Here is a 26067-nt window from a genome sequence, read left to right on the forward strand (position 1 = left end):
CATCCCCTATCCATTAAAAAAAGAATCGTCAAAATCGGTTCACTAGGTGAGACGCTATGAGTGGACAAACAAAAAAAGAAACATACATACGGTATGAACTGATAACCGCCTCCTTTTTGAAGTCGGTTAAAAACTACATCAACGTGAGCGAAGTCGCGGGTAAAAGCTGAAAAAATTAATATACATATAGAAAAAAATTTCACCCTCCAGTCCGTCCGCGCCTCCCCCCCCCCCCCCACCCCACTAAAATAGGAAGGAAGAAGTCTGATTTGAAAAACATTTTTGTTCGAAAAGTATCAAAGAGGAGATACCTATCATTCATTTTTTTATTTGAAACGCTCAATTTTGAAACAGTTCAAAAATACGTAATAGTGGCTGCTACCAAGAAATTTAAAAAAAAGTTACAAATTAAAAACTTAAAAGGCAGATTTGCCAGAAACAAAATATGTTCGAAGAGCTATTTACGAAGAACATGCTCATAAAAGAGCGTCCATAATGAATTGATAATAAATTTAACATTAACGGCTAATACGGGGAAATTGGAGGCAAATGTAGATCCCGAAATTCACTTCAAAATGTGTTAAAATCCTGTTTCTAATGCTTTCGAAAGGTAATATTTAAATCTTCCGAATAAAGTCAAACTCGCTTATACCGGTCCCTGATTTAACGAGAACCTGGATTTAGCGAGGAAATCAGATACTTAGTTGATACAATGTTAAATCTATTAAAGCATTACTCTTTTAACGAGGAAACCCCGCTTAAAGCGAGCAATATTTCTGTAATGCAAATTTCTTTTGACTTCCAGCTAAGTTTAACATTTTTTGGGAACATTTTAACATTTCGAAGTCAACCGAGAGTAAAATAATAAATCCCGAGAACAAGCGATGGAACCACTTCTTTGTTTTTAAATTTGTGGATTAAAAAAAACATTTAAAAATTATCTGTGTGTATGCGTATTCTTCAAACAATGACAAGAAATATACATTCAGATAATTCAGAGAAAATCAACCAATTTCTTCGGTACTGCACATGTCTTAAAAAGAAAAAAAGCAAATGTGATGGATTTATGATTTTTTTTTTACGAACACTCTGCTATAACGAGCAAATATCTTTAGTCCCTTTGCACTCGTTATAAGCTAGTTCGATTGTATTTCTAGTTACAAATTTTTTCTTAAGGTGCTACTATCTAAAAGGCAGTTTCCAAATATTTCAATTTTCTTTAGAATAGAGCTTTTGCTCTATATTTCATTGCTTTAAATCAAGCACACTAATAAATTAAACTTACTCTTAATCGATATTATATCATTATCAAGTTATTGAATAGTACAGCATTTTTTGCAACATAAAGCGTAATTGAAAAATATTTCAGCTAAAATTTTAAAACGGCTAATTAGGAAAATATTTCAGCTATTTAAAAAAAGGAAAAAAAAATGCCCTGCCGAGCATCTAAATTGAGGCAAGCGAATAATGAAGTGCACGTTTTAGTAATAATTTTGAACTACAATTGTGGCTATACAAATTAGGTAATAAGGTATCTTGTTTGGAAAAAATAATTAATTGATAAATAACACAGGGGAAATAATTTTGGAGCCCGGGTATATGGAACTAAATTCATATGAATTGGATATTCCGAGTTCAAATATGACATCAGTTTTTGCAAAGGAGCTCAAATTTCCAAGATAAAACATTGAAATATACAGGATATGGATTCATGTTACATCCATAGATCAAATAAAAAATGAAGCATGGAATTTTTATTGCTACTGTTCAATGTACAAACAATCAGAGCTCAATTACCAAAGGGACCAATTACACTGTTGGCCATGAGTCCTTGATTTTTAAGGGCAAAAACTAAAACAGTAATCCATTATTTAAAAATTGGGGTATTCTTTTTTTTTTACCTCTTTAGGCGTACAGGTGAGAGATGCTCTGCCTCCCAACAACAAATATTTCGAATGAGTGATTCAACACCTCAACACCCCTGAAACCACCACCAAACCCTGGCTCTCCATTAATGCTTATGATTTTAAGATTTGATTGCAGAGGAGCCATAAAAACTGTGTTTCGGGTCGCTCACTATATTAACCGGGCTGTGAAAATATGGTATACAAAGATCTAACTCGTCACGCATAAAGAAAAGCGATATATGCAAAGCAAGAACTTTCAAGTTGACCTTAATTCGTTCAAGCGTTGTTACTGAACTAGTCAGATACTTACTTCATGCAGTGTATTTTCCTAAACGTAACTGGGCTGCAGACGGCCAATAGGGCAAATATAAGTGAAGAAATCTTTGTTTCAGTACTTGATTTTTAGAAGTGTGCAAAAATGGAGTTAAAACTGCATATTTTGGGTAAAACAGAAGCACTTATCTGAAAACTTAGAGCTGCTGGCGAAAAACTAATTTGATATTTCGATTCAGAGCCCCAAACTTATCTAAAATCTGTTTTTAAACTCTGGGCACCAATGACTTTTTTTGTTTTTGTTCCTGTCATTATCTAAATTAGATTTAAGTGTTTGTTCATAATATTTTCCCACTTATACACACAAAAACAACCTAAAATATAAAAACATGATTCTCAATTTGGAGTTTAAAAGTATATATTCAAGTGTGTACGCATGCCCTTAACAGATTACTTGCTTAGAAATTTTCGGCTAAATAGCATTAACAAATATTTTTAAACAAAAATTTTAAAAAGATTTCATGCACAAGAAGTTAACATTCTTAAACGTTAACATTCTCCTCACATTCCCCAAAAATACGAATATAAACCTCGTAATACAGGGAGTTCAAAAAGTCCTTGACACATTTTAAAACTTCACAGAAAAGCAAATTGTATCGATTTGCGTCATAACATTTCACAGGTTCAAGACTATTTTTACGGAATCTTTATTAAACAAAACTCACACACAAAAACAAAACAAATAAAATAAAAAATAAATTTAGATAAGTAAATAAAGTAATTTAGGTTGGCGGTTGAATTCACAGTCAAAATTCTTATGATTTCAGCAAATCCTTTATTTGTGGGTGTAAATGAGTATCTCCCCCCTTCCCCTTTTGAAAACTACGGTACAGTTACAAAAATGTGCGAGCATGCATTGTATTATTTTTATCACATTTGATTTTTTAGCATGTACATTTTCAACTCTCCCCTAGTTTCTTGGAGTATGAAGTACCAAGCCCTAATCAGCACTAAGTACCCTACGAGTCTATCCGCACCCTTTACAAAAAAACATTTGTGATATTTTAGCCTACCACGTCTGCTAAAATATTTAAACAAAGGTACACACATCGACAGGAATTTCCCAAAATTAGTCAGAAAGAGTTGAAGTACCTTTTCAAGTGTGCAACAAAACTTGAACATTTACTTTTAACTGCTTTGCGTATAAAATACACTAAAAGCATGAAAACATTACTTGCATAATACGTTTACTAAGTATTTAAGCGACATATATTTAACACTAACAAACCAACAATTGGCCTGTTTCTACTAATGACCGGTTATGATCGGTAACTGTACCTAAGCAGGGGCGGATACAACAAGGTCCACAAGGCGTTATAAGCACCCTAAATTGTTGATCATATTATCCATCCAGATTGTGTCCAAGCAATTTATGAATGAAATAAAAATTATAGTAATATTCACAATTCATTAATTTTTAAAAGTAACTATTTGATATACTTCAATTTACTAGAAAATCGCCCGTCAAGGTATGACGGGTGAAAATTGCTTAACGAAGCAATTGCCTGTTTGGTAGTATTTTGCAAGTTGAAATTTTAATTGTGTTGAAATTTTCCAGTGGATTAACCCTAAACTTCAGTAAAAGCGTTTATTAATAAGTACTTTTTTGTTTCTTCATTCCCCTGAAATGACAGTGTTACAAATAAAACTTAAGTTACCGTATCCGGTTCTGCCTTTTCAAAATAAAGCATTTGCCTGCATGTCAAACATTACCAAAAAAAAAAAATCAAAATATCATACTATGGCGCGAGTTTCATTGTTGGCGACGTCAGAAGCGTTACTCGATCTGTGAACTTGCTATTATCTATATGGGGATTGCTGATGAGAGTAACGTCTATGCCCTAATAGGTGCTTCATTCGTCGCTGATTTGGTGCCTTTTATTGGCACCCAAACGATTTAAAAATATTTAGTACGAGAAAATTCTATACTCTTTAGTATGCCCTCAAATGGAAGTCTATCCGCCCCTGACGCCTGACGACACAACTATTACTGAAAGCAAAAAAAAAAAAAAAAATACAAATTTAAAAAAACAATGAAATATTCACCGTATAGAAAAGTCGTGAGATCAAATCTGCCGTGGGCAGGTAAACGACTATCTGCAGAAATTAGTTTTCGAGACAGCATCAAATCAAACACACATTTCTTCAACTAACAATTAGAAAATGTTGGAATTATACGTTTTTTCAGCGGAAAACAAATAAGCAAGCTTGTACAATGAAGCTAGTGTACAACAGGTGACAAAAATGCAAAAACAATAATTATAATTGCAGCTACAGCCTTTAACCTGCCCACGGCAGAAATGTGTAAACCCTGTAAGATGATATACAGGCGTCCCTTATAACACGGTATTTCTACACCACTGTTTCAATATTACACGGTACCAAATTTGCGATTATTGTAACACGGTTTCGATATTTGGTACCGTGTACAAACAACGTACAACACCGTACAAAACTAATTCATAACTACACGGTATTGATGTAACACGAATTTTAAAAGAAGGAATTTATTTTGTTCAATACTGATTATCACTGTAAAAAGTTTTTACTTTGTTTTCATGAAACTTACGAAAAATTGTCTGTCTTCGACTCTTTCCCGTATAACACTAACTTTTAATTTTTAAATACATACTTTATTTTTCTCATTCAGTGTTCTAAAAGCAAAAATATGGGTATAATTTTGTTTCCAATGCATTGTAAAAAATAACATTAGGATTAAACATTAGCTAAATTTGGCAAATGAAAAATAAAAAATGTAGTCGAAACAAAATATGAAATAAAATTAATACAATAATTCTAATTATTTTATTTTACATTTTGTTTCGTTGTTGTTCAGGCAAACTTTATTGCTATAGAAAAGCAGTTTTTTTTATAGAATACGTTTTGTTATTAGTAAAGAAAGTTCATAAAGTATTTTCTTGTTAAGTATAACAGTTTTAAGTTGAGGTACATAAAATATTTGTTTAATCGTTTATAACAACCGTTATTTTTATTAAATCAGTGGGTCTTAGTATGTTCTGGAAGCCAGTTTTTGTTGGTATGTTCTATAGAGCCGAATTTATAGAGCAGCTATTATAAAATTGCATCTTATGACTAGGTTTCGATATAACACGGAAAGTGGGTTAGATACAACACGGTACACATTGACATGACATATATGGGTCATTCCATACGAAATGAGCAAATCAGCTGTGGCTGACATGTCATAGAAATGACATGAAATGTATGAAAATTTTTATTTAAGTAAACCATGCATAGCTATGAGGGAATGCAAAGTATGGAAGATTGAAAACTGCTTGTTGCTTTGTTATTGAAATTAGAAGTTGCTGCTTACGCTAAGTCTAAATTTTCAGAGTTCATTGCTGCCAGTTTGTGACTCAATAACTCCATAAGTTATAAACGTACACTTAAAAAATAAATATTTCCGCATTCTACAAACAATTTTATATTGAGAAAGAGGAAAGTAAAATTTATTCGGATCTTTTTTTGAATCTGAGATATTAACAAAGATTGAAATTTTGCCAATTTACTTCAGATTTCAATTCACTCTTCTAGCTCTTTTAATGAAAAAATAACAGCAAAAATGATTCAGATTGAAAAACTATCTGTAACTAACTATCTGCTTTAGTTTAGTAATTGTTTATGAATTTCTTGATGACGAAATCGTACTTTTAAAAATCGAAAATTTTCAAAAATTTCATTTTTTCCTCTATTTCAGATGTTTTTTTGAACATGAGGGAATGCTCTAAATTTACTCAAGTTTTTTTACGTAACATATTGAAGTGTCTTTTTGATGCTACGAAATTTTAATCATTGGTATCATCGTATTTCTGTTACTAGAGTAACTTGAACTAAGGTAAAATTTCATTAGTTAGTTATTTTTATTGTAAGTTTAGCAAAACTAACCATTTATTTCGTGTTTCATTTTCTCAAAAGCATGTTCATGAAGTACTTACTAAAATGTACATTATTTTAAAAATCGAAATAAATGTTAGATATACTTGCTTTTGCATCATTGAGTCGTTTATCTAGTTTTTTGAATTCTCGTAATTTCACATAAGGATCAATCCATACAGGTTCCATACAATATAAACTACTCATTCATGTTCAAATAATTCTAAGTTATAAAAGTAATATTATTTTGAAAATTACAATATGTTTTTTCAGTATAATGTATTATATTAGGGCACAATATACGTAATTGAAGAAGGTGCAATGAAATTTTCACACTTTTTATTTCTGTTTTAGTGTGTGAATTGACTAGCAAAATTGCTCAATTTCAAAGACCTGTATCTTTTTTTACAAACCAAATACAAAAAACATGTATAACATGTATAGTACTTGAATAGAATATTCAATTGTTCAAGAAATTTTATTTTTAATTCCACCCACTTTTGGTTTACAGGGGTCTAAAAATGTCATTTTTCAGATTTTTGAGGGGCTGTAATCTATAAACGGTGCACAAACACACAGCAACAGTTACATATTCTTTTTAACATGGTTCCAGTGATTAGCTTTTGCCGTATTTCATTTTGTGTTTCCGTCCCCTACGCGAGTTATCTTCCTATGAAATGAGTAAAATTTTTACATTTGATCCTGAACTTTAACCTGTTGCCGTTATTTTAATTATTAACTTATAGCTACGTAACTCAGCATGTAAGACTATCAATTTATGCACTTTAAGATCAAAGCGTTAAATTAACTGTCATAAATGTAATTGAAATAGATTTTGGCCGAAGTGCAAAGATCTAAAATGTCCCATTTTTGACTACGAAAATAATTTTTGATGACCTCGAAAAATCAAAGGTCCAGTTGAGAGAAAAAAATAAAAGTGGTTTTAAACATCTTTTATATCTAGCCTTTAGGGATATGAATTTCAAAAAAATTAAAAATGGTCGAGCGCACCCATCCGTTGAATCTGAATGGATTAACCCATAAAACACAAATAAAATGCTATTTTTCTGAATTTTATTTTACGTTTGGAAATCAAAAACCAATTTCGAGTTTCTTCAAGCAAATAGTAGAAACACAGCTCTATATTCTCTTAAACTTTTAAAGTTGTCTGAATTTTCCCTCATTTGAATTTTTGTGTCGATGTGAAGGGGAAAATCATTTTACAAAATGTCACTACGTTTAAAACTGATTTTGAAGACAAAGGAGTTAAAACACAACTTCAAAAGTAAGGTATTTCTTTTATGATACTTTGCACATTATTGGGTATTAATTTCATCAGAGCTAATGCATTCCTTAAAGATTGAGATTGAAAAATAAAATACTTAATGAGAAAATTGAAATATTTTCAGTTTTTGAAACTCTATTAAAAGTTAACTAAAATAAATTTTACTGACATCAGATTAATTACTCAACTCCATAGATTGCAACAACACATAACTTATATGTTTTCATTAAATAGTTAATAAGATGCAAGCCTTCAAAAGTGCAACATTTAGCATTTATGAGAAGGCTGTTCAATTTGACCAATTTTCAATTGCATGTAACTATTTAAATAAAAAATTTTAAGCAAAAATATTTTAGGTATTTTTATATAGGCATAAAAGGAATTTGTATACTAAATTTCATAAAAATCTGTTACCATGCAGCCACCACTTTTTTGCGAATTTTGCTCATTTCGTATGGAATGACCCATCTATATGTACATGATTAATTAGGTTAAAAAATAAGTAAAAACTATTTATAAAAAAAGTGTTGTATAACACGGTTTCGATACTACAGGGCACGAATTAACCGTGTTATACAAGGGATACCTGTACGTATTTTCAATGTAATTTCTTCACCGGCCTTTTGACGGAGTAGTACTATGTTTCGAGTTAAAATAAAAATCAATCAAAGGGAAACGTAAACAAAGTAACGAAATCATATGCGCATTACACATTAAACATATTTTTGTTTTCTCCTTGTTTGAAGTTGATTAAAGCGAGAGTAGAGGCAAAACTTTGATTACTGCGAAGAAGGTCTTCATTTAAGACTCAATAAAAGTACAACTAATGTTACTTCTTGACGGCAACTAACTATTTAAACAAATATCCCTATTGATTACTAAGCTATCAAAAATGTATAAATAGAACAATTTCAAATATTTGTGAACGTATTTGATTTTGCTCACCTAACTTTCTGATAATCAGAGTAAACGGCTAGTGTACTAAGCACACTAGCAAGGAATAGTTAAACTTAAGGAATGGTAGTCATTCTTGGCTTCAATTTAATATGAAAAAAACATTTTATAATTATGTTCAATTTTTGCAAACTCAAATAGTAATTTTTTCTTCCGTGCTCCAAAAATAAATTAGCAAATAAAATAAACTGACATCACTACATAGATACTAAGTAACATGCTAAGTTCAAATATTTCTACTAGTTTTGCATTTGTTTTTTAAATTCAAATTACTTATAACTTACAGGCAATATTTTCAAACTAGATTACTATGATACACATTGGGGTTAGAGCTCAATGATCCTACAACATTTACAGCACCTAAAAAACACTACCACTACCTGTTAATAGAATATCAAACTGGACTCATCCAGAAAAAATACTGCTATGCGAAATTAAATTTTTACACTTCTTACCCGTTGCTTGTTTATGAAGTACAAATGCGGCTAGTTAAAGCCAATGAACTTAAATAAGGTAAACCTATATCGAGAAAAGAAATAATCCTAACATGCCAGCTCAGCGAGGAGTTTTGGTTCGACAGAAAGCATATGATAAGAATAGATGAGTTTCTTTCGTGACGTCTCATAAATAACACTAGCTATCTACGAAACTGCTGTCCTCAATAATATTAAAATAGAAGTTATTTTTAACATGCTGAAAGTTAATTCGAAGCCAGATAGTTCCTAACACACACGCAATTTATTTTCTGATTCTGAACCAAAAACCTTACTTTGGATTTTTCTGACGACACAGCAAATAACTACTTTTAATTTTTAGCTAATACCGAAAATACCGGTATTCTACCCCGGCAAATACCGGTATTCGGTATTCCGGTATTGCAAACACTAACTCCAACTGTTGAGAATTTCAGCCTTCGACTTCCGACATCCCTACCCTAAAAATTAGTCTGGTTTTGACACTGCAACCCTGGTTTTTAGTACGAAATAATGATAATCGAGATTAATTGCTTTCGTTTTCTTTCTAAATTTTAAGTAATTTATTTTATTTCTAGCATCGAAAAATAAAAGGAAGTTTGAAGTTTTTATTTACAGAAAAATGTCTATGATCACTAAAGTAACATTTTAAGAATATTATGCGAGTTGCATTAATTTTTAATAAGGAAATGCGCCATTGATATTTACTCTCTTCGGACGTTTTAACCATAAGTTTCATTGCTATGCCCTTCACAACTCACCATTGTATCATCTGATCTCAAAACAAAATGATTCATGAGTTAAAATTGTGTGGTTAAACGTAGAGTTTGTTTTCTTTGATTTTTTTTTTTAATTTTGACGTCACTGAAGTCATGTTATCGGGTTGTCGATAAAACGTTGAAAATTGCCATTTTAAACGTACGTTGAAAAAAAATATAATTGACGTTGTTACCTTCAGAATGTAATTAACTTGTGGGCAGAATTAAACACAGTTGCTAAGCACAAACATTTATTGATAGTTACACATCACAATTACACATAGATGAAAACTAGAGACTACTCTGAACTACATACTACAGCCATCGTAACATATAGAAGAGACATCTCCGCGCTTGATGAAGCGCAAAGGTTTCTGGGAGGCAATATTGACATGCGCATTTAGAATAGAAATAAAGATTGAATCCTAACATAACTAATAACACAGCTTTGGTATTTCGATTTCTGATGATCCAGATTAGTTATAGTTGGCACTGATATTAAACCTTTTTTTGTTTCGTCTTGCGACATCCTATGCTCGCTTCATACAACACCACCATTCACAGCCTGCAGTAACTGACAATTTATAATTTTAATACTTTCACCCTTAAATGTCCTCGAGAGATCCTGGATATTATGCATTTTAAAGTTTAGCGGGGTGAGACGTTGGAAATGCTTTCTCTAGATGTCTTGCATTAAACACAAGCTTCCCGCAACATTAATAATATGTTCAAAACAAAGCGTGTAGCAATGTTACATTTTGTGTCTGAAAGTGTCTGGATTTTAACTTAACTAGTTTTAGTTATCAAAATCTGCTCCAGTTTCATATTGTACTTGCTTGTATGTATGTATAGGGGAGGGGGCGTGATCTCATACCTGTAGTAACCTCATATGGGGGCGAGGGGACTCACGCCAGTATTCAAAGAGGGCGCAGACCCTGAAAAGTTGAGAATCCTTGGATTTACACTTAACGGAGCACTGACACTTGAACACTTTAACGGAATCGGGCGCAGACCCTGAAAGGTTGAGAATCCTTGGATTTACTCTTAACCGAACACTGACACTTGAACACTTTAATGGAATCGGGCGCAGACCCTGAAAGGTTGAGAATCCTTGGATTTACACTTAACGGAGCACTGACACTTGAACACTTTAACGGAATCGGGCGCAGACCCTGAAAGGTTGAGAATCCTTGGATTTACACTTAACCGAACACTGACACTTGAACACTTTAATGGTATCGGGCGCAGACCCTGATAGGTTGAGAATCCTTGGATTTACACTTAACGGAGCACTGACCCTTGAACACTTTAACGGAATCTTCTACAAATGTTTATTAAGAAATAAACATGGATAAACTCTGCTGTAAAAACAAAAACACGCTTTTACTGTATCGATTAACTTGACACACCCTTAAATTTATTTTACCTTCCCTACAGCACAACTACCGTGTATATAAGCTGTAATGGGACTAAATTCCGCAAATTATGTACATTAAATACTTTTTCAAAGAATTGGAAGTATGAGTACTTTTCTGATGAAATTCACGTAACTTTACAATTCATGTAGATTAATTTTGCAAGTAAGTCTTTCTTGACAGAAGAAAACTAATTGAAAATTTGGATTTCAGCGCAGACACTATAAAAAAAATCTTTTTTTAATTTTAGAAATCAAGTAGAGAGTTTAAATTCATAGGCTATGGTAACTGTTCTGTCTCTTGTTTAAAACAAATCAGAATAACTCTAGGAGAGGTAATTTAACATACATGTTAGTTTGCGAAAAATAATCAAAAACATAGCTTACCTTCAGGAAATTTAGCATTCCATTTGGAATTCAAATCATCAAATCCTGCAGAAAAACAAATATGAGTATTTTTTCACGCCAAAGAAAAGGGGGTTAGGATTGGTATTCATTTTTTCCCAACCCCGAGTTAATTGTTCAAGGTTTCAAATATAGGGCAGTCTGACAAGGGAATAAACATTAAAGAATAATTTCATTTCAAGTAATAGGTAATACTATTGAACAAGCATTTGGTACATAATGAAAACGTGAATGTATGAAGCGCTTTAAGGTTTGGCTGTTTTTTTTTTTTTTTTTTTTTTTTGAGAGAGAGACAGGAGTAAAATTTTAAAGTCATGGAAAAAGATCGCAATCTCGAGCGAGTCAGTCCACACATGAATCCAAAGAACTCGATAACAAGAAAAAAAAAATGACGCATCAAGAGTTTTCGAATAAAACGAAATTTTACACGTTCGAGGACAACATTAATGTAAGAAACTGCTTACAAAGCAAAATTAAGATTACACTCTGTGACACGATATTTTTAACATGAATACTACCACGTGTATTGAGCTACTTATTTAAGGTATCCGACTACGTTGAAAAGGCGATTTTCGACCAAAATTCACTTTTTCTTAAAATAGTTTTATTCAACAGCCCCATTCATTAAGATTATGAAACATTTTGGTTTTATAATCTACGCGAATTAGAACTCACGTTATAAGCATTTGAATACTAAGCATCTGCAGTATAACGCGTGTTAAGTCGAATCTTTACTTACGTTTTTTGAAGAATGCAATTATTTTTCGATACTGGCTACGGAAAACATGATTTTGCAAATTCTATTCAGTATTCAAGCATGAAATTTCGCATGCTTGTCTTGTAAGTACTTGTGAGTGGAATAGACCACAGATTATGTAAATGATGAAATATTTTTTGATTTATAGCTTTTTTACCGAAAAAAGGTGACAAATTTTTGAGAAATTTCTGGATAAAGTCACGTAATTTGTCATAAACCTTAAAATTCTTGAAATATTTCTTAACCTGCGGTCTGTTTTATGTGTAATATTTATACATGTGAAAAAATCTAAGCAAATTGTTTATAGCTAGTTAATTTTTATTAATACAGTGTTTCTCCTAACTGCTAATTTTCAGTCATTTTTGCCAAAAAATCACCCATTTAAAAAAAAAATTTTGATATTATGGTTTATTTTTAAGCAAAATACATGTTTTAAGATCATTCTGCTTCTAAAAAAACATTATTTCATAATAGTGTTTTTAAAAAAAACTGCTCCGAACCTAGTCGGATACCTTAATTGCAACCATAATTGCCAAATGATAGGTGTCTAACATGTCACGTTTCTAAGTTATAACCTGTAACCATAAAAATACAACCTGAAAAATACAACCGTAAAAATACAACCATAAAAATACCATAAAAATACAACCATAAAAATACAACCTGAAGTATTATTTTCCAAACCGCATATTCACCCGACAATGGGGTAGCTTCCTTCAGTCAAAAGTAGGGAAATGTGGGGCAAAATGAAATGGTCGAGATGACTATCTCTTTTAAAATTAATAAATCTGAAATTAGTTTTGAAAATGGCAGCGCATGAAAAAAGAACATTCTATTTTATTATAAAATTTGAGTGGAAACAGAATTTTTTATTTTTGCCAGTAAATTTTAATTTAAAAAAAATGGAGATTTCACTTTTTTTCATGGGCAAAGAAAAAAAAAACTTTTCTAATAAAATATTTTCTATTCAACGGGGTCGTTTCCAAAAATTTAAAAGTATTTTTTCTGAAAGAGCATGCTTAAAAACATAGGATCTGACCATTTTTTAATAAATTTATTTATGTAAATAATTTTTAAAAAAATTAATTAAATCAGAGCGCTTTTATTGTTTACGGCTTCTGCCGATGACATCACAAATGATAAAATTCCATTCAGTGTTGCCATTCACAGGGCAAAATATTTAATTCGCATCTTTATTCACGTGTATTGCAACGATATGGTTGATAGCAAGCGTAGAGCGAAATTTTAATTCGCTGCTTGATATTCATAACGTGGAAACGTAGTAGAAAGATGCTCCAAAGTGCATCCTTTGTGACGTCATCAAGACCACGCCTTGTTTGAAAAATCGGACATTTTAAACAATTTAAAAAGCTGTTGGGAAAATGAAAGTATTTTCTGGGTTCATGATTTTTTTTTTTTTTTTTGCTTTTTCTATCCATTTTAGTGACTAAAAGTAGTATTTTTGACTGAAGGAAACCACCCCATTATAAAACATTTGTGATCAAAAGAATAAAAAGGTTAAATGAATAAATGAATAATAAAATGAATAAACAAATTAATATATGAAGAAAATAATTGAGCGAGTAAAGAAATGAATGAGAAAAAGTGAATAATTGAATAAAAAAGTGAATTACTAAATGAAGGAATGTAAATGAATTAATCAGTGAAAATGTAAATGATTTATATTAAATGACTAGCTGATCCGGCAGGCCTTGTTTTGCCACATAAATTTATAGGATTCAAAAACTATTGGATAATTTACAGTTTCTGCAGCATCGCAAACTGTATCGATCGATTCGTATGAGACCAAGTCGCCAGGTCGTATCTCGAAGTTTATAAATCGTCAACCTCCATTTTTTGCTGCCAAATATGGCTCTCTCTGCCAGCCACGCATGATGCATGTATTGTTTACTTACATCGCGGTCAATGAAAACATTTTCTCGGATTGACGATGGTGCTGAAATTAGCGAGCAATTTTATTCATTAAAAATTTTCATAGGCAGCAAATTTTCATTCGTCGATATCTGACAATGGGTCCAAAAATTTGTATCGTAAACTTTAATCTCATCAGCGACTTTTGAATGTAAAATGAAAGAAATATTTTCCTGAAATCACTTCAAGAGAGTAACAGAGTGCCTCGTTATTTTTTGATGTACACTCCGTGTGTGTCATTTTGAATATCCAGTAGCAGTTTAAGAGTCATTTTTTTAAAGCTGGACAAAGTGAATGGGGACCTGATAGTTGACAAACCTTCGATTTTCCCGAAACTTTCAGGATATTGTACTAGTATGGTGAGAAGAAAAAGTTAAGCTTCTTTCCTCTCTAATTTGACTTGTTGGCTCTCGATTGGAAGTCAAACTTTAGTCGTGAGAAAAAGAGCTAAATATGATTACTTTGCTTCAAAAGCAATGATTGAAACCGAGCCAATTCTTTTAAATGAGGATACTATTTAATACTAGGTACAAGCCATCATAAATACTTATGTGACTCACTCATATCTTTGAGCGCAAACGTCAATTGAAACTGCTACTTTTTTACTTTTTTGCCTTGTTTAGACCCGGATATCTGCTAAAGCCGTAAGTAACCCTCGGAAATTAGTACATGATTATCTACTCACCACAATATAGTACTATGGAAAACAAAAAATAGCTTTCGTTTATCTTGACTTCAGTTGAACGGTCTCAAAGTCGATGATTTTTTAAAAATGCTCAAGTTTTTGAGGTCAATAACTTTAATCGCGACGGGTCAAGAGTTTTGGGAAGCAGCTGTAGTTATAGTCCGAGTGGTTTAGTTTAAGGTCCAGGTTAAAAATCCATGGCAACTAATCAACTTTTTTTAATTACGCGGTCTCAAAGTTGATAATTTGAAACAAAAACAGTTTCAGGTCAATTCTCTAAAACGACTGAGTCAATAAATTTGAGCAAGGAGCTGTAATTATATTCTACGTAGTGTAGTTTTAAACTCATGTCAGAAAATCTTGAGATCTAGTCATCTTACGTAATTAAACGGTCTCAAAAATGACGATTTTAGTAAAAACGTTTTTTCACGAGTTTATATACGTGCTACTCAAAATCTAATGAGCTCAAACTTGCATAAATACTAGAACAGATTAACAGCCTAATGTACTTTAAGCTCCCAAAATTTCATGCTTCCAGTGTAATAAAATTTTCTGTAACCTTGACCAGAACATGGCAATTCTTCTTACAAAGCTGATCCACCATTTTGGAGCACTATATTTTGGGAGATCCCAGATACTCAAGATTTGGATCTCGGAAGCTGAAAATTTGCATAGGTAAGTTTTAAAGACATCTCAACACCTCTATAAAATTTAATCCCATTCGAGGATGATCGAGCAGGGATAGTTTGATAAATTTAGGTGTGTTGGACGTGGAATCATCCTGTAATAGTGACAATTCACATGCATCTTTTATTTGACTTTTTAATGATCATAAATCAATGCTATATTTTATGAAGACGACTTGCAATTAGGTAATAGATTGAGTTCATAATTACAGAAGAATTTGCATATACACTATACTAACAATATTTTTTTTATAAATGAGCAAATTTATTAAATAAGGCTATAAAGTAATAATGTAAATATAAAGTCAAAAAAAAAAAAAAAAAACACGCAGGATGGTTAGACAATAACAAAAGATGCAGGTGAAACGTGCATAATGATTATATCAGTGATTCCATGTCAACTGACCTGATTTTTCAAACATTTCCTGCTCGATCATCCCCGAATGGGATAAAATTTTATAGAGGCGTAGACATGTCTTTGAAACTAACCTTATGCTAATTTTTAGCTTCCGAGAGCCGAATCCTGAGGATCTATTATCTCCAAAATATAGTGCTCTAAAATGACGGATCCGATCATGAGAAGAATTGCGATGTTCTGGTCAAGGTTACAGATTTTTTTTTTTACACTGGAAAAATGAAATTTTGGGAGATAAAAGTACATTAGGCTGTTGATTCGTTCTAGTATTTATGCGAGTTTGAGCTCATAAGATTTTGAGTAGCACGTATATAAACACGTGAAAAAACGCTTTCACTAAAATCGTCATTTTTGAGACCGTTTAATTACGTAAGATTATTGGATCTCAAGATTATGACACGAATTTAAAACTACACCACGTAGAATATAATTACAGCTCTTGTTCTAAGTTATTGACTCAGGCGTTTTAGAGTAATTGACCTAAAACTGATTATTTTTGTTTCAAATTATCCACTTTGAGATTGCGCAATGCAAAAAGTTGATTAGTTGACATGGTTTTCTAACCTGGACCTTAAACTACACCACTCGGACTATAACTACAGCTGTGTCCCAAAGTTATTTGCTTCTAAACTTGGGCATTTAAAGAAAATCGACTTTGAGACCGTTTAACTACTAAAGTCATGAGAAACGAAAGCAATTTTATGTGATTCTTATTACTAAACTGTGATGAGAAATTAATCAAATACTTATTTCGGAGGGTTACTCAGGGCTTTAGCAGACATCCGGGCCAAAAAAGGCAAAAAAATTAAAAAAAGGATTAGTTTCAATTGACCTTGGCCCTCAAAGCCATTAGTGAGTCACCAAAGTATTTATGCTGGCATGTACCTAGTATCAAGTAGTATCCACATTCAAAAGAATTGGCTTGGTTCACTCATTGCTTTTGAAGCAAAGCAATCGTATATTAGCTCTTTTTTTTTCACGACCTTAAACTTTGACCCCTACTCAAGGACAAACAAATCAGTTTTTTTAGAAAAAGAAACTATTTTCTCTTATAGTACCACTAACACAGCCTGAAATTTTTACGAGAATTAAAGACACGAACTATCATAAGTGTCCAGCTTTTAAAAAAATGACTTAAATGCTGAATGAGCTGTTCTGCATCCATCCAGTAAAGTTACTGCAATGCCAAATGATGCAAAGGATAATGCGATATCGTTAGACCACATTTCGGCAAGAATTGGCAAAATGAGTTATGTTTTGCTTTTTTCATATGGGGCATCCCCCCACCCCTGAAAAGAATGCACCTTGCCCCACCAAAACTGACATAGGTATAAGCGGAACGAAATGTCACTATCCAGATTTTCTTTTGGACACTTTTTTCAAATTTGGGAGTCAAAAAATACCTATACGAGGGGGGAACCAAAAGAAACCGGACTAATGGTGCGATGCCAATCCTAGATGTAGTTGAGTATTCTCCAGCTAGATGGCTCTAGTAGAGACCTTCACAAACCAGATGTGCAAGTGGTGACAGTTTAGTTTATAATGTCTGATCGTAGTGTTGGTTTTCTCAGGTGTTGTTGCTTTCCGCCTGCGAACTTGTTATGGCAGATTTGAAAGAACAAACTGTAAGCTTAAAATTTTGTTTCCTGCTTGAAAAGTCGGCAACGGAATAGCTTACCAAAAGTTTCAACAAGCTTTCAAGAACGATGCTGTGAGCCGTACGCAATTTTTGGAGTGGTTTGGGCGCTTTAAACGTGGTAGCATGAGTGTTGAAGATCATGCTCGTTCTGAGCGCCCTACAACTTCTCGAAATGATGAAAACGTTGAAAAAATCAGCCAAAAAACCAATCATCGTCGTTTTACGATTGACGAAACTATGGAAGAAACAAGAATGAGTTGGTGCTCGCGCGAGAGATCAGAAGAATGGTTCCTTCACCATGATAACGCTTCCGTACACTTAGCTTTCACTATTAACCGCTACTTGGCCTCTCAGGGGTGGCCAGTCGTTCCTCGACCCCCGTACTCGGCTGACCTAGGCCCCTGTGATCTGTTTCTGTTCCCGAGGATGAAAAAAATTCTGAAATCGAAGCGTTTTGATGATACATCACAGCATAAAAGAGCGAAACTGAAAACCATTGGAACTAAATTAAGCAAGGCTTTTGCAAACATTTAAATTTGTTAGAAATTCGCAACTCCAATAAACTATAGAGGGCGCTGCAGCCACTGTCTAAAGGCGGATGAAAAAGGTAAAACAAATGCCATAACTTATAACTTGCTTTGACGCTTAGTGAATGACAGTAATTTTTCATCGTGTTTGTAGGAAACTTTCTATTCGTCTGAAATTACATTACATCGCAAACTGTCTGAAGCCTGTAATTTACCCCTAAAGAAACCACGTGGAATGGAATGTTTTACCTTTTTCTTTAGTATTGCTAATTACCGCAAGGTAGCGTATTTGACCACTGGAGTTGCGAATAGAAAAATTCAATAAATAAAATTTAAAATCATTGAGAACTTCCGAAGCGCCATCTAGTGGGGCCATGTTCCGATATTTTACCGGAGCGTCGCGAAAAAAAACTAAAAAGGGACTTTCTAATTACCTACCGATGTGAATATATGCGTTATAACTGGAATAAACTACATATGGTACTGTATAGTTAAAACAATAACTGATATGTGGATCTAAAAGCAGAGAAACGTTCACTATTTCACTTTGTCCCGCGTTCTCTTATTTTTAGTCACTAAAATTGACAGAATAAGCAAAAAAATAACACGAAGCCAAAAAACTTGTTTTCTCATCACTTATTTTTTTATTCAATTTTTTTTAACTGTCCGACTTCGGAAATAAGGCGTGGTCTTTATGACTTCACAAGTGATGTACTTTGGCGCGCTAAATGTTACGCTTTTGCCAACCCCGTTGCCATGTTAAGATAATTTGCAATGTGCTAAAGGCATCAGTAAATTGCATTTCATCACTTGTGATGTCATGCGCAGAAGCGTAAAAAATTTTAACGTGCACTTCGATACAAATAATTGTTAAACACTTAAGTTTGTCAAATTATTTAAAAAAATGGTTAGATCCTTTAAGCATGCTCTTTTAGAAAAAAAAAACACTTAAAATTTCGGAAGCAACCACATTCATTGCTTTCCTTTGATTTTTCAAAAATGTGTCAAGGTCTTTTCGGGCACCTTGAATGATTCAGGATTGTGTATTAAAATGTAAATTGATTACTTATGAGGGAATGACATTTTAGTACTTCACACTTGGCGGCAGTTTCTCAGTAACGAACGCAGCAATTTTGCACTAAACACCCTCCAATTACACATCCACATCACTGTTTTCCGTTAAATAAGAAATCGAAAAAAAATTTAATGAAAAATTGAAAACCCTTGTTTTATAAATTAAATAATTTGTAAATTAGCCGGGTAATAAATAGTGAAAATTTTCCCGCCCACTGCCGGGTTCGACCCCTAAGACCGTAGGGTTGCTGACAGAGTGCTTTACCGACTGAGCTATCCAAACAAAAAATGCATCATGATTATTATTGATTTAATTTTAATTTATTGCAGCTCCACTTTTATTACTCACAGCGTGATGTTATTATAGCCTGTAGCCTTCGTCAATAAATGATCTATTCAACACTTTTTTTTTTCAATTCGAAAAAGTTGAGTTCTTGAGAATAGCGTTTTCAAACGAACAAACTCTTCTCTTTTATATTAATAGAATTGCGAATATGTTTACATATTGCACTCGAAAATCTTTAAAACTTTATCGCATTATATAAAAATAGAATCCATATTCGTTGCAAAGATCATGTTAGATACCAAGGATCGAGCTTATTCGGGGTCTTTAGGGTGTTTTGTGGAACAATAGAATCTTTGATTAAAATAGAATTGCCCTTAGATAAAATATGTTTTTTAATTTCTATATTTTATTTGTTTTCATTATCTCGTAATAACTTATCTGAAAAGTATTTAACTCCCAAAATATGTATAAATCATAAAATATTTGTAAATTATGTCGAGGACTTAAAAATATCTTTCTGTAAGAAAGACCTTAATACAGATATGTCAAGATAAAGAAAGATACTCTAAGATTGATAGAAATATTTATATTACGAAAGTATCTTCTTGAATTTGATATTTAGATCGATAGAGATAAATATACCATAAAAATTATAAATGTAGGAAGATAAATTTAGAGATAATTAGGTATAAATTGACAGTCAGAAATACAGAGTTAGATATAATTATATTCGCCGAAATATTTTGTGTGAAAAGCCAAGTGAATGGCCTAAAAAATTAAATTGCGCATCTAGGCGCTAATGTAAAATATTTGAAGAGTAGAGGGGAAAATTCCAGTTAGTCAAAAAGAAGCTAATTGAGAAAAACGCACCTGAATGTTTTACAGAATCCCCTCCCCCCCCCCCCATCAGTAAGGGATTTTGTACAAATGATAGAATAGTCGAAATGTATAATGCATTAATCATAAATATAAGTAATATACAAAATTGGAAAATAATTGCTTTTAGCTGCCGTACCTTTTTTGAGGTCTTTGAATGATTTGTCCAATAATGTGTATTTTCTTTTTAGATCAGTTTTTTCACTTTTCAATAATGAATTTTCATATTCCGCAAATTCTAAGCGGGCTTCTAGAGCTTCATGCTCCTCTTTACGAACATATTTCTCCAACTGTTTTTTCATCAACTCCTTTATCATTCTTTTTGTTTCGTTGCGATCTGAAAAATTAGAGACTCAGTTAATACTCTGAAAACATTAAAAGTAAACTTAATAGCTTGAGATAATATTTTTTTAAAAGACGTCACGTGCATGAAATGTTTAAAGGACACTAAAACTAAGGGGCTCATTCAGCTCTGTTATGTACGGTTTGATCGAGTTCTATCTTCCAGTATAGTAGCAAGATTTTTTTTTTTTTTTTCTGAGTAGGGCAAAGGAAATTTCTATCTGCACTATTGGTAGATACAACTGATCGTGTTCGATTTGATCAAGTTCTGTCAGAGTTGAATGAGCCCCTAAGGGCAGTTCACACTACGGCCGTCCGTCCCGTTTTTACTTCCTCTTACAAAAAAGGAAGTATTGTATTCGCGAAAAAACTGTCACCCAAAAATCGGCCTTAATTTCCATTTTGCTCACTCCCAAATGAATGAGTTTTTTTCAGCAAGACCACACGTAGATATGTGCCTAGGAACGTACAGACACCCGAAATATCCATTTTGACGATCCCCGAGTTAATTACGACGAGTTTTCTCGTGACGTCTGTATGTATGTCGCATAACTCAAGAACGGAATGACCTAGAAAGTTGAAATTTGGTACGCAGACTTTTAGTGGAGTCTAGTTGTGCACCTTCCTTTTTGGTTGCATTCGTATCCTCCATAGGGGGTCTTGACCCTTTTTGGGGGGAAGTCATTGTTAATTTCGATGTAAACTCAAGTGGTGTTATAATTTAGCGGACCTTTAGCGATATATCGCCAGTCTTTCAGTCGCCAAGTTTTGTCGCAAACTTTGAGAAAAATTCGGTGATTTTTTTAAAAAATTTTTAAAATCTGGTTTCAATTTGGCCATTGTCTGTGATTTTTAAAGAGAAAACTATTGAATCATATTAAAACTGCCAATAACGAGAAAGTGACATTAAATAGGAGTAAAAGGAAGTCATGTGATGCACAAATCAGCTCGTTTTCCACCCGAAAAAGGTTTCCTTAGCTGGTTGCCATGACAGCAAACCATCTTGGACGGAACCGGTTTCGATCAGAAGACCCTTGATATTTGATAGCCGTCAAAAGGACAGCATTTGATTGGTTTCCGACAAGCAGCGCGTTCTTTTCTTTTTTAGGTGGGTGAATTCAGCCACGTGATTGATGTACGGCGATCGTATGTGAATGCTACCCTGTTTTCGTTGGCTGTTCGTCACGTCGAAAAAAAAAACGGGGTGGACGGGACGGATGGCTGATAAGTGAACAACCCTGAAATCAACTATTGCAATTTAGTTACCGCAAACTGCTTCCAGAAGTTAAGGGGACACTGGACGATCAAAAAGAAGAAATCTTTGTCAAATTTTTGAAATTTTTATTTTTTGAATTTAATTGAATATGAGGAGAATTTTGTGAGTTTTGTTTTATTTATTATAGTATAGAAAATGACTTAAAATAAGTTTCAGTGTTGTGAAATCAAATTACGCAAGGGACTTTTCAAAGTTTTGTTAATTATCGTTAAGGTTATTTACATTTTTAAAAATAATTGGTCTTCTAATTGTAATTTTTTAATGAAATTTTATAACTAAGCTTGTATTAGTGTTTAAAGTATATGGTTAAAATTTCATGCAAATCCATCAATAATTAAAAAAGTTTGTTTTCAAGGTCCAGTGTCCCCTTAAAGAATTAAAAGTAAACTCGCTAATGCTGTTTCAGTCAACGGCAAACAAATTCTCAAAGGTCTAAGGCGTGGACTATGAAGGAGATTACGGGAATATTTTACTGACTGATTTTATCTTTGGTTCAATGCTCTTCTCTTGATAAAATATTCTTTCTACTGACGTCACTCATTTTGTTGCCTTTTGGGTTAACATTGGGATTTCAGAGTTGAGTACTCTTTCATTGAATCTATCGCGCTTTTATGCCGGTTGCCTTGTCTAGTAGTCAGAGAAGTCTGACTGCGACAAGAAGGTCCGGGTTTGAATCCCGTATCGGGCATAGACGTATTTTCTCTGTCCTGTCCTCTTTTTTTTTTGTAAATGTGTTGTGCTGTGAATGGTTGCCTATCCTATAAACGGGTTCTTATGGTATGCGTGTACTGCAGAAGTCGGAATTCACACGAAATTACAGTACAGTTGGAAAAGTGAACAGCGCAAGCCAAATTGCCAGTGTAACTGGCACACGACAACATCCCATTTTCATAAGTACCTCTGGCAGGTTGAGCTCCGCTGCCCGACCGATTCAACGATTCCATTAGTTGAAATAGGTGAGGAAAAACGGCTTAAGATCTTGCGGATTTGATTGGCAGTGTCGTTGCCCATTTGGCAAACTATATTTCTACTTAGGCAAGAAGTAACAACAGTACAGGCTTTTCCCGCCTATAAAGGGGTTGCAATGGTAGCCCAACTCTGCGGCTAACAATTCCTCTTCTTCCTAAATTGTTCTCCCTTGAACGAAATGGACTTGCTCCAGTCCATAGCTCAACTTCTCGGAGGTGGACTTCAGAAGTACCATCCACCTTATTCATGAGACCCATTTCTCACGAGGAAGAGCTGGTCAACGTGAATGAAACTTTTAAGGCTGTTTTAGGACTTATTGGTCTGTCGTTGAGGTATTTGGTGGGCGGATGGGGATCTTGGACTGGATGCTCCGTAGTTCATCTTTCCACAATCGATGAGAATGGACGTTAGGGTGAATAGATCTTAGTTTGGAAATTCACGATTTCAAGTTGATAAAAAGTTGATCAAATGTATAATTCACACTAGCTACCTAAAACACTGTCAATTATGCACGAATCCTAAAATTTTTACATTTCGTTTTAAAAGTAACTCGACATTTTTTGGTAATTAAAGATGAATTTTAAAAAATTAAGTTGAAAATATAAACAATTAAGTGGATAAAATTGCTGTTAAATATAATAGGGGATAATAAATGGGGGATTGAACCCCCGATCTTCGTGTCATTAGTTCTTAGATCCTTTCCAGAAGAAAAAATGTCCTTCAAAACAAATTTTATCTGACGAGGAGATTTGATTTTTTTGTCCGACATTCCCCTACACATGCTCTCCAGCGTGAGATTCATCTTTACATGTAATGCGACTGCGGGTGAAATAAGGTTTTGCACCCACTGAACTCAATGATTCAAATCATTGTAAGAATCTAGACCAGGGGATCTCCAAATTATGGCCCGCGGGCCGAAAGTGTCCTGCAAGGCTGGCTACAATCTGGCCCGTGGCAGAGTGCTAGCTTTTAGCTCAAGAAACCAACATAGTCATAGTTACTAGGTATGCTAAATGACATTGTAAGAATTTATGTATTTAGATTTTCCGAGTTTCTAACTTTCGCATATACATTAGGGCAAATGCAATAATCGATAAAATATTAAGTACCTTCGAGTAATTCATTTCCTGTATTCTATCTCAGGGGCACATTCAACTTGATTGTGTTCGATTTAAAAGGATATACTTACCTGGCATTGAGGATGCCTTTATCATCGATTGCTCTCGATTTGGTATAATTTTAACTTCAAATAGCGTAGCAAAAAATTTGTTTCTCGGGAGGAAGGGACAAAGGAAATTTCTGAAAGCGCTACTGGTACAAATGCTACGGTGGACTGGCAAGGCTGCTCAGCTAAATGCTTAGGGTCAGTTCTTCCCTGAAGTCCCATTTGTCCAGGGAACTCAGACATCTAAAACAGATGAACCGTGAAAACGGTAGGTGCGGGGGACTTCGGGGAGTCATGTCAAGCTAGATACAGTTGATCGTATTTGATCCGATCGAATACTGTGACAGTTGAATATGCCCCTTACTCTGTCATTTGAAGAAATCTTGAAATTCATTTGCGATTCGTTTCGTTAGAAATTAAGGGAAACTAGACTCCTAATTTAAATAAGTTTTCTTTCAAGGTCAAACTGGGGGACGAGAATAAAAATCTCATAAATTAACCTGATAAATAATACCTGTAACCAGATTCATCTTGAAACATTCGGCAGAAAATTGTTAAAGAGGCATTTTGAAAGATGACACACACGTAACGCTCCTGAATTGTTTTCATTACGAGTTGGGTCTTGACATTTCAATGAAAGGGAGAAAAGTACTTTACATAATTCGAGAAAAAATATTGTGTGCTGTCACCGAATCCAAGACTCAATGAGTGTTAAAAAATAATGATTTTGATAAAATATAACAAATAAATAAAAAGAACAAATTGTTTAAATTGCTCTTTGGGTATGAATACAAAGTGTTCGCAATCTGCATATTTTAAGATCAAAAGTACAATGTTCTAAATACCTTAAATTGCATTTATCTTTTTGATCATTTTTGGTTTGAGAAGATGCTTTAGAATATTCAAATTATTTTAAACCACATAAGAATAGGTTATAAGTTCGTGATAGTTCTTTCTTGACAATTACTATTTGATTCGTATGCAAATAAAAATTTCATCTTCAATCTTTATTTCGCGAAATTATCCTTTCAATTTAAGTATCTTGACTAGCTGCGTTGCCCGGCGTTGCAGTCTACCTCGAAAATAACAGTTGCGTCAAGTGGCGCCTTTTCAACAATCAGGCTTAAATAAAGAAAAATAGCGTTAGGTTCCCGTCAATGTGTAGCAAAGAGCAATTTTATAACTAAAAATTTAACTTTAGATGTCTTTGTTTTTTTTAATTAAAAAATGTATCCATGTTACTGATCACTATTTCGTTTTACGGATTTTTTCGACCCCCCCCAAAAGGGTCGACCCCCCCCCCCCTTTTTAGCGGTCAAAAGTTCCCCTATGTGTATTGAGCGTTAAATGGCGGACCTCTGTGCCAAATTTGGCAAAGATCCGACGTAAACTGAACTTGAATATTGATAGCCCCCCGGGGACCGGTCAAAGCAAGGGGGGAGAGTACCCATGTAAATTCCTGAACGCGAAAGAACCTCTGTTCGCAATTGGGCAAAAATCCGACGTAAACTTTATTTTTATTAGAAAATTACCTTCAAATATTGCACGCGGTCACACGTAACGGTCTGTCACACACGTTATGCCAATAAAATATTTTTGTTGCTATTGTACGAGGTTAAGGAAAAAAATATTTGTGGAATACGAACTCAGTATACGTAGACACATGCACAAAAAGTACTGTACATTTACCTTATAAAACTTCACAGGGAATTACAAAATAGTATGAGCTATAGCTAATTTTCAGATTCTCCGAGTCACGCTATATTTAAAATTTTATTAAAAAAATTAGAATTGTCCTACGAAAATAGAACTGCCACCTAAAACCTCGTAGATATCTTCTGTTAATCTAGTAGGAAGTATTAAGAAACATTTAAAAAATATCATTTTTTTTTTTGTTATTTGCAACGAAATGGTGTCAAAAAGTCACACGTAACGCTAGAATCGCCTTGCTAAAGAATGCAATTTAAACCAGATGCACTGGCTAAAAAATAATCATTAGGGGTGTTCAAGGTCAC

Source organism: Uloborus diversus, unplaced genomic scaffold, assembly GCF_026930045.1.
Source record: "Uloborus diversus isolate 005 unplaced genomic scaffold, Udiv.v.3.1 scaffold_13, whole genome shotgun sequence".
Classification (NCBI taxonomy): Eukaryota; Metazoa; Arthropoda; class Arachnida; order Araneae; family Uloboridae; genus Uloborus; species Uloborus diversus.